The following is an 11,130-nucleotide window of genomic DNA, read 5'->3' on the forward strand; positions in this document are numbered from 1 at the left end:
AAGGGAAATAATAAAATAATAACAAATAATAAAAAATTATCACGACGTTTCAATTGCAACACAAGCAATCATCATCAGGTGTGAAATCCACAGCAAGAAAATTAGAAAAAAAAATCCACAGCAAGAAAATTTGAACAAAAAAATTGCTGTGGATTTGACACCTGATGATGATTGCTTGTGTTGCAATCGAAACGTCGTGAGAGTTTTTTTTATTGTTTTAGATGTTAATTGTTTTATTATTTCCATTCTACGTGACTTTACCAAAAGAACCAAGAATATGAATCCCTGCAGTCACGAAAGCTTTAAATCAAATATAACAGGCTAATTTTTAAGTTGCTAATTTTGCATGGCCCGCGAATGATGTTATAAATACCCAAATGGCCCTTGGCAGAAAAAAGGTTCCCCACCCCTGGTAGGAGTTTCACCAAAGATCGTGATCCTCCAGGTTTTCTCTCGTCTCGCTTTCCTTTGGGACTTGGCTTATTTTTGACTGGGCTTTGTTACCCGCTAGGCAGAGTTAATAAACTTGCAAGTGCATGTGCCGTGACAATAATACTTACAGGTAGTCGTGGAAAAACAATTCATGGCATGGGTTTGATTGATGCTTCGTGGCCTTTATCCAAAACGCCGGAGGACTTTGCACTGTGGGTAAAACGGCACGCAACCCCGTGTCAACCTACCCACATTATGTTTGCGTAATGTCCACGTTGATAAACATCTCTTACGATATCAGGAGACCTTCATAATGTGCCAAGTCATTGTGGCTGCAATCAAAGACTACCTTTTGCAATCCATGGATGCTTCTGGAGCTGAGATTGCGCTGCGCTAAATGTGGTCCGGAGGTAGTCATCTTTTCACGCATTCTAAATTTTGCGTCCCACTCACTGGGTTCTAGTTTGACACCTCATTTTGCACAAAATTTGGACCCCCATGCTAATGCGGGGCCTGTAGAATATGTTGTAAAGGGGCCCTAAAACAAATATTAAAACACACATGATTTACTTGCAAAGTAAATTAATTGTATGGTTTCATTTGCTATACAGACAGATAATACGACAAATTGAAAACCTTAAACACCCAGTCGTTCATAAAAGTCGAAGGGCAGTATAGTACTATAGTAATAGAGCAAGTGCAGAATCACTGAACCGGAATTGATAACTTGAAAGCGTTTAACGCGGGGCCCTTGAAAGTGCGGGGCCCGTAGCTACTACAATATGTAGCTACTTGTGCTACTCGTATAATCTGGCACTACCCCCATGGGCATCTTAACGAGAGGGTTATTTTCCCATAACATCTGGCGATACACAGGCATTGATTCAAGGAAGCCCTGCCGGGCCAGAGTTCGCTTGTGCCGAATCAATGAATCAATGCTGCTGAAATTATGCACTCGCAGGAGGCAAATACAAATTGCACGGATATAAATGACAGGCAACGGATTGAACTGACACGTTTGTGTTTTGCACAAACCCAAAAGCTTCGAGGTGATCTTCGACAGCACGCAACGCAGGCGTTGTAAACAATCGGAGCTGAGAACTCTCAAATCTCGATATGACGAGTGACGCCACGGTGGAAGTGTGCAAGTTCAGGGAGGCGAGACTCGTCAGATAACATCTTAACAAGTGCGCGTTTGCCTGTGTGCCGACCGAGACAACGTGGGGAGCGGTCGTGTAGCAGTTAGCGGGCTGCCCACGGCCAACGCCGGTGACGATTATCTTGAATCGGTCATGGGCCTCAGCCTCAAATGATGTACCTGGTGCGGTGTGTAAACATCGCCAATGGGGAGACAAAGGCGGCAGGGCGTGGTGTTGGCCACCCACCCCCTCGTGTGCCGTGCCGGCCTTCATAGGTGCACGCTAACGGCACTTGCCCCAACAGTCTGTTACAGGCTACACGGGGGATCTTTGTCTTTGTTTCGTACCAACTCTAGCTCAAACTTAGGTCGAATTACAACACGTGCTTTCATGGATAAATAGTGTCACGGACACCGTGTATATACATGGATGGATTTCTAAATTATTGTCACCCAGGCTTTATTCATTGTCTGCTGGCGGAACTTTGTTTAAAAATGTGGCAGGAAATGAAGAGTCGAACACACACTCACCACACCTTACATCTGTCACCCTACAAATAGGCTCACCTGCACCGGGTGGTAATGGCCACAATGGTTATTGTGCTCCGTAATTGAGCAGCATTGGGTAATCCGGGGGCTGTGGCTGCGGTGGTCAGGGTTGGGCCGGGGTGTGTGCACGTTTCTGGAGAAAGGGTCACTTATTTGTGCTCTTCTCATCAATCTTGGCTCTTTCAGCTTTCTCAGGCCAACAGCAAGAACAAGAAAAGTTGCCGAGTCATGCGGTGATGATTTTCCCAATTGCCAAGGCTGGGTTCTTGCGTAATGAGCTGAATGAAGTTAGCTCACGGTTTCTCGCACACAGGCAGCCCTAGCAGCAAGGGGCTCTATTTGTGTATGTCACAATACCGGGGCAGAGGAAAATCAGTGTTAATGATAAGCCACCCACGCTAATGTGCATTTTGTCAATTATATACATTTTTACCGGGATTATATGAACGCGTGCAGTGTGACACGATGTTTGAAATCCCGTGCATGATGCGTGTCCATGAAATGCATCATCATCGTGAAACATAAATCAACGACCTCAGTGTGGAAATTATTCTGGTTCATTGCTCTTTAAGATATAAATTGCGCCAATAATCACGTGATTACATTCAGGAAGCGCATTGAATCTATCAGCCTAATGATCGACCAGACTTAACACTCAATATTCCGCGTTTGCAATTAGGTGAGCATGCATTTCTAGCTCGACCTATACGCATGTTTAAAAGTATTCAAAGATTCCGCTGTGTGTGCGTAGTTGCCAAATTAAAAAAATGCTGAGTCACGTAGAGGGTGGGGTTTGCACACTGCTGCTCGCATTTGTGAGCAGCGAGTCAGTTTTAAAACATACTTTTAGTTCCAAATAGCGTTTCGTCTGTCAGGCCAGGCGATGACTATCCATTGTGGATGTTACTATCCAATTTAATGCGTTTAGAATACAGTATGAATAAGCAATACACCTCCCACGCTAATTTAAATATATATCTCCACGAAATAATCGAAAGCAGTGTTCTATATACAGCTTTCCGTTAGGGTAAACCTCCTTTTATTCTTCATGTAGAAAATCAAACAAACATGGGAGCGATGTGTAAACGTCTGCCTCTTGATTTTTGTTACTGATATTCTCCACAGTGACAGTGTCACGATTTTGCTGTGTTCATTTTGACAAGGAGGCCAAGTTAAATATGTGAGTGCCTCTATAGACCAAGGGTGGGGAACGTCCGGCCCGCAAAATCACTTGGTCTGGCCCTGCCAAGGCAACCGCAGGCGGGACTCGAAATTCAATAAATCTAGGAGCAAACCTGGAAAAGCAGTTGCGAGTAGCAGCAACATCATCAATACCAGCTAACATCACACGCCTCGCCAAAGAGAAGCAGTTCCAGCCATCACATTAGGGGTGAGTCAATTAAACGTTTGACCGAATATAACAGGCTAATTTTTAAGTTGATAATTTTCGTATGGCCCGCGAATGATGTTCTAAATATCCAAATGGCCCTTGGTAGACCAATGACTTACGCAACGCGACACCGAGGCGGTTTGCGAAACTCAAATAAAAGAAAATGCAGTCACGTTCAGGGCGGATCTAGGTGTTCCCCCCACAAGGGCGTCTCGCGTTTTGTTGGACCAGCTGACGAAGAAAACAAAAAAATAATGACAAGCGGTGGATCTTTCGATTTAAAGCTTTCGTGACTGCAGGGATTCATCTTCTTGGTTCTTTCGGTAAAGTCACGTAGAAGGGAAATAATAAAAGAATAAAAATGAAACATAATAAAATAATTCTCACTATGTATTTTTATTATTTTATTATTTCCCTTCTACGTGACTTTACCGAAAGAACCAAGAAGATGAAGCGGTGGATCGGCAAAAAGGGCTCAACGACGATTGCACCACCCACTCGCCACAGAAGAGTGCAACTCCGGTGAGCACGTTTGGCTACGTACGGTGCGAACGAAGTTTAACATACATACGTACATGCATTGTGTGCGGATAACGCAGAAATACTACTCCTCCACTCTGCCTTGTCGTCGTTGTCATGCAAATGAATTACTTTCCTAAAAGACAAAAACAATACATCAGTGGCTCCTACTACTACTACTACACTGGCACTTGTGTTAATCGATGTGGTCTTGCGAGCAGTTGCCACTGTGTTCACATCAGTAACCGTGGCAGACAACGACGATGACGATGGCCGTGCAACCCAGCCGTTTTAACAGGTGCTCGCTAACTGCACGTACGGTGCGAAAGAAGTTGAACATGCATGCGTGTGTACAACTGCGGTGGCACCAACAGTCTGGCATTTCCTACGGTGGGATGTCTCGTACCTGGCCTCACGTTGAGACAGTCGGCATTGGTTAGGGCTTCATTCGGGAATATCGATGCGATGATTATCTTCCCACCGCAGGCACTCGGCTGACACGGTTGCAAAATTCAAATTTGAAATGAATTGGGGAAGCCATCCGGGGAATGGTGACGATAGCCAAGTTCAAGGATTTATGAACTATTCAACGGCGATCGTGCGTCAAATGTGGGGACAATTCTCTTCGTGTATCGGTGAGCAGGTGAATCAAGCTCTGTTTACAATAAATGAAATCACCCGCTGTTCTGCATCTCCGTATTTTTCTAAAAAATATATATTTCAGACCATCAGCCTAATGGCCTTTCGGACTTGGGTTAACCTCCAAAATGTTGTGTTTACAATCGGCGAGGCAATAACGTATTTGTTTTATGGACCAATCCATAACCATCCTATAAACTTATTTGACCACTCATCTCGGCTTGTGCTTTGCCATTCCTACTACAAGGGTAGGACACGCGCTATCATTTTCTTTGTGGTTATTTTTACACCAGGGTTAACATTCATGTACGCGGCATTGCGATGCCACACGCCGCGACGTATGTTTAACAGTGATCGCTCACTGCCGTTTCTCACTACAACTTCTGTATTAAACCCCACGTCGCCCACACCACCACCACCACCACCCATACGGAACACATCACGTTGGTCATTGGGGGGGGGGTGGTCAGTGAAACGGTTCGGAAAGACTCCTGGCCGAGCCGTGGCCAGGATTTGAACTCAGGCGAAGGGGGTTCAAGCCAAAGTGCACAAACCGCTGTGCTGACACTCGCTCCAGAGAGGCGTATTACATCAAAGTTCAAAGTTAATTTATTAGGTATAGCCCTGTGAGCCATTCGGCTCTTGAAGCAGGTGCAACCGCAACAAACAAAAAACAAAAACATGAACAAGAAAACATCTTAAAGTGACTATGTGCAAACTGAAAATCCAAGAAAAGACAGCAAAATATTGCAGAAAAATCACCGTACACCAACCCTGTGCAAATATCCCAGTGGGATGCAAGTCAAACAACAACAACCACAAGACAACTTAGATTAAGGCCATCAGTCTAACTCTGTATTACAACAAACAAACATGGCCAAACCAAAAAACTTTTCGAAAATCACCAAAATAAAGCCATGAAAGCAATTAAACAGTGATCATAGGAACTGTGATTGAATTTTCACAATAAACGACGTCAACAACCTGTACTACCAAACTCTGCAGCCATAGCTGGCTGCATGAGTCACTCCACAACAGCAGGAGCATCAGTCGGAGTATCAACATCAGTCGGAGTATCAGCATGGTGTGTGTGTAGGTAACATTACACCTCTATATAACATTACACCTCCACCATCATCGTCATTAGAAATTCACCACTTTCCGAAGTGAAGTAAAGAATGTATGGACTTTGTGCACCACTCGTTAAACGTTTTTAACTCTCCCTCGTCGTGTTTATCCCTGTCCAGACTAATAAAGTATTGGGGTTTGTGCACGAGATTGAGATGGTTCAAGGGGTATTTTCGACAAACTGTTGGACACTCGTGTTGACTGCCTGACTACACACGAGTTTATCATTTACAGACCCTTTCGCAATTCACTGCTGGATGTGTCTTGGCTCTCCAACACGCCGGTGTGCTGGACTAGTGACGAATTGGCCACGTTCTGTTAACGTGACAACCCTTACTAGTTTGGCTGTGTCGGGTGGTGGCGAGTTTAACGACACATTTATATATTTACGCGATCTAACCTCCCAAAAAACCCTCTATTATGGATGTTGTGTACAGATTGTTGTCCTTCCCCCCTCCCACCACCTCCGATTAGCGCGGTTGGCTACGTACGGCGCGAAAGAAGTTCAACGCATACACATACATCAGAGAGTCTGTATGTCGAGTGAAGCCATTGCATTTGGGTGGAATGGGATTGAATTGAGGACATAAAATACTGGAGGCGAGTGAGAACCTTTGGGAGTGGGTTGTTTTGTTGTTGTAAAAACTTCGTTTGATTGCCTCTCCATCGTGGGCAACACACAACGTGGCAAAACTATAATTATCGAGAAAATTATTAAATCTTGAAGCAATTCTTGGATTCAGAACGGTGACAATCTTATTGCCTGGGTGGTGATGTGGGGGTTGTGGTTGGGGCAATGAGGGCCGGAGGAGGGGAAGGAGGGGCGGGGGGGGCGAGGTGATGAGGGGGTGGGGAAGCGAGCTGGGATGAATGGATCGTGGTAGCATTCTTTAAGTCACGAGCTTTTTCCCCATCGAAGGCCGACTGCCTCGTGCTTCTTACCCCGTGCACCGCATACCATCGGCCGTGGCTGTACCATTGACCGACGGACGTGCTTGCAAACGTGTCCGTTCTCACAATAGAACACTCACGAAGGCAAACGCATTCGTGAGGGCGGACACGTTCTCCGAGTGTGAACCTTGCTTCCACCTCGTCTCATTCCTTAATGGCAGAAACATGGCATTGAACGCGGTGTTGCACGTGACAGACATTCCAACCGCCCCACCAAAAGTCAATTACATTCTGCAATTACGTGAAGGGTAGGGTGGAATTCAAGCTGTGATGGAAACGTAATCACGATTTTTGTTTAATACGTTAGCACAAATCTGGCTGTCCGCCCAATGATGCTAGTTGTAATTGCTGGCGAAACGTCGTACTCAAGATTATAAATTTACACTATGAGATCTCTTTTACCAGTGGCAAAATATAGTAGTAGGTTTTTACCCTTTTAAACTGGTACAAAACTGACACCTTTATTCAAGGCATCATGTTTGCAATAACCACAACACAAGTAGTCAAAGAAGCAAACAAAAAGAAGCAACTCTGATAATGATAATGATATGCACTGTCCTTGAAGTTGATTGGTCCACACCCGAGACGGCTTTCTTTAGAGCCTAGTCCCCATTGGTGTTGCTTCTTTTTGTTTGCTTTTTTGACTACTTGTGTTGTGGTTATTGCAAACATGATGTCTTGAATAAAGGTGTCAGTTTTGTACCAGTTTCAAAGGGTAAAAACCTACTACCAGATTATAAATGGTGTGGATTTGGTCTCCACCACACCGGTGTGCTGTACTAGTGACGAATTGGCACGTTCTGTTTACGTGACAAACCCCTTACTAATTGGCTGTGTCGGGTGGGTGGCGGTTTTAACGACACATTTATATTTACGCGATCTAACCCAACAAACCTATTTTATGGGCGATTTTTTTTGTTGCCAACAATAAAAATTGCCGTCGAGTAAAACGTGAACACAACCACAATCCCAACGACACACGCACTCCACTCCTGTCTCATCGTGCGCTCGTCTTGCCAAGCCGGGTAAGGCCCACCGAGCTTCATCAGCAGCGTGGAAGGGAGGTATCTGGGACCATCCGAGTCCACCTACCTTCGTCTGAGATAACTGAAGACCACCTGAGACCACCTGAGACCACTGTCGAGACCGATGAAGGGCCGCTCGCCGACAATCTCAGCGGGCCTTACCTGGCAAAATAAAATCAATTCAACAATGACGCGCGGTGTGTCGCTGAGCACGTGCACAGAGCGGGCTGCGGTGGTCACGTTGCCCCCCCCCCCCCCCCCGGGTGTCGAGGGAGAGGAGGGTGGCTACACACGGTCCTGGCCAGGCACGGAAGCTGTGGAGCAGCAGCAGCAGCAGGGCTCGTGACTGGCGCGGCACCTCGAAAGCCAGGAGGACGAACGGAGCGGCGTCGGCGACGAGGAAGTGGTTTACTACCACGAGTAACACGGGAGAGGTCCCTCGCAGCTCTCATTTGTAAAGAAACAAAAAGTATCGTCCCAATTCATGCCAAGCACGATTTCACGCCTTTTCAAGACTTGCCCGTGTGCCCGAAATTCCGCTAAAAGTGGTTCTGCCGAACTCATGAATATGGTTAACAGCATACAGTGCAAAGTTGTGCATTGCATGTACCGGGCACTCCAGATGTCTCGTGACCCCAAATTAATTGACTACGAATATATGTATTTTTCATTTGCATATTAACTTCTAGTTTAAATAAACTTCACTTAAAAAATATTAAGTTTAAGATAATTAGATGGTGGTCACAAGACACCAAATCCATCATGTACAAACGCGCTCAGCCTTTTCCAGACCACCAGTTGGAAATAACTGAAAGTGTGGCCACTTTGTCGCTGAGATCACCGACTCAAAGGGGTTAAGTCATTAGTGGATGGCCTCCTGGCTCTGATATCACTCAACTTGGTTCAGAAACCACTCGCCACTGGTGGCATCTGCGGCCAAAAACACATTTTCAAGGGTTGTAGGGTTCATAGTTAAGTGCCCTAACCACAACTGCGCCGTAATTTTCACAATAATTATACTCTGCTACATTACCAAAACAGCTCAATATCACGTTACGATTAAAGCTGTTAACTGCACAAGGCTTGTGGTAGATACTCCTCTACTTACGAATGAATTAGGTTCCAAAGGTCTGTTCGTAAGTCGATTCATTCGTAAGTGCAAGTTTATTCCTGTCGATTCTAAACATGTACGGCATGTACACTAAACACGGGGATGGCTTTAAAAGGTGTATAATCTCCCGTAGATGTTGATGCCACTGGTTCTTCATGTTCTGCAGATGTAGATGCCACTGGTTATTCATGGTCTGCAGATGTAGATGCCACTGGTTATTCATGGTCTGCAGATGTAGATGCCACTGGTTATTCATGGTCTGCAGATGTAGATGCCACTGGTATCTTCATGTGCTGCAGATGTAGATGCCACCACCACTATCTATTGCTCGGCGGTTGAACTTACGGTCCGAACAGGCAACTGGACATGAGGACAGATTTGTTCGTATGTCTAAAAGTTCGTAAGTCGAATATTCGCAAATAAAGGAGTCCCTTTAAAATTGTTGCTGGGAGGAAACATTCTGTAAGCAATTAAGAATGAACAAACCGGCCGTGCTGGTTTTGAACTAGGATAGTGGACACTTCTCGACACGCGCACACCTCCTGTATTCCATTCTCACGAATAACTACAGCAGCAGAAACATCATCATCAGCAATCCCTATATTCAGGAGCCAAATGTCAATGTCGAGGCATGCTCGCCACGACGACAGGGCTTCCGCACGGGAGAGAGTTCGTGTGTGGTTTTGCTATTCCACCGTTGAAGGAGTGGGTTGACGATACGGTGCACAGTTTGGGTCGCATGGCCACAGTCGCGCTCTGCACGTGAGCCGTGTGGCTCGTCTTGAATGTTCCACACCATGAAGGAGACGCGGCGCGCCGGCCTCCTGCTGCTACACAACACCTCACGCACAGTGTTGAAAGAGATGTGGATAAATGAAAAACAAATACCCGCGTTGCCTGCACACTACACACAGGTGACGGCTCCTCAAATTGAAGTCCGCTCGTTGCCCCCCCCCCCATCCGCGGTTACAGAGCATCGTCTTACCTGGGCGGGTGATTAAAAAAAAAACGACCGTTCGAGGGCTTTGTATACCTCGGCACACAATGGATGTTGTTTCTGCGCGACTTTGAGTGATGCAGCGTGCAGAGGCGGGGGTGTAGTGGGTCTCAGTGCCACGGCACACACAGAGGTGGACTCTCACGAACACATCCAGGTGCTCATCTTCTTGGTTCTTTCGGTAAAGTCACATAGAATGGAAATAATAAAATAATACAAATAAAACATAAGAACATAATTATTTTTACATAAGAAAATAAATTTGTATTTTATTTTATTATTTCCATTCTACGTGACTTTACCGAAAGAACCAAGAAGATGAATCCCTGCAGTCACGAAAGCTTTAAAATAATTTAATTATGTTTTATTTTTATTATTTTATTATTTCCATTCTACGTGACTTTACCGAAAGAACCAAGAAGATGAATCCCTGCAGTCACGAAAGCTTTAAAATAATTTTATTATGTTATATTTTTATTATTTTATTATTTCCATTCTACGTGACTTTACCGAAAGAATCAAGAAGATGAATCCCTGCAGTCACGAAAGCTTTAAATCGACATCCAGGTGCGTACGACAGCTCCACCGTGACACGACGACTTGCGAGCGGGGTGCGACATGCGCTGGGCCCTGCACCCACTCTACTTCGTGGTGGTGAATCGCGATGAAAATGACCTCCCCCCCACCACCACCGCATCATCCGAGAGGAGCTGGAGTCAGGCCTGCTTGCCCAGCTTCACGGACCAGGATTCCCACGGGAGAGTCTCTTACGGGGCCGAGCGAATTGCAACCAGGCTGGGCTAAAAGAGCTGCAAAGCTCATCGGATTACTCCAGCCTAAATATCTGATTTAAACCAGGGCGAGATACGCGTTCAGTTGAATTGTATCAATGGCCAGGAAATAGAATCCAGGTATCTGAATTTGTACATCATGTTCTTAGGTTTTTTTTGGTAAAGTCACGTAGGTAAAAAATTAAAATTACTACGGGGTCGTACCTCTTGGAATCTCTCATTTACTTAATACAGCAAGCGTGCTGTGACGATTCCACCTGAAGACAGAAGCTTGTGTTGCCTCCGAAACGTCGTGATTTTGATTTTTATTAATTTAAATTTTTTACCTACGTGACTTTACCGAAAAAACCTAAGAATATGAATACTTGCAGTAACGAAAGCTTCAAATCTAGAATTGTATATCATGGTTCAGTGAACCGGTGCATTACTGCTAGCAACCATGATGCCCCATACATCCTAA

This window comes from Lampetra fluviatilis, chromosome 41 (genome assembly GCF_964198595.1).
Source record: "Lampetra fluviatilis chromosome 41, kcLamFluv1.1, whole genome shotgun sequence".
In the NCBI taxonomy this organism is placed as follows: Eukaryota; Metazoa; Chordata; class Hyperoartia; order Petromyzontiformes; family Petromyzontidae; genus Lampetra; species Lampetra fluviatilis.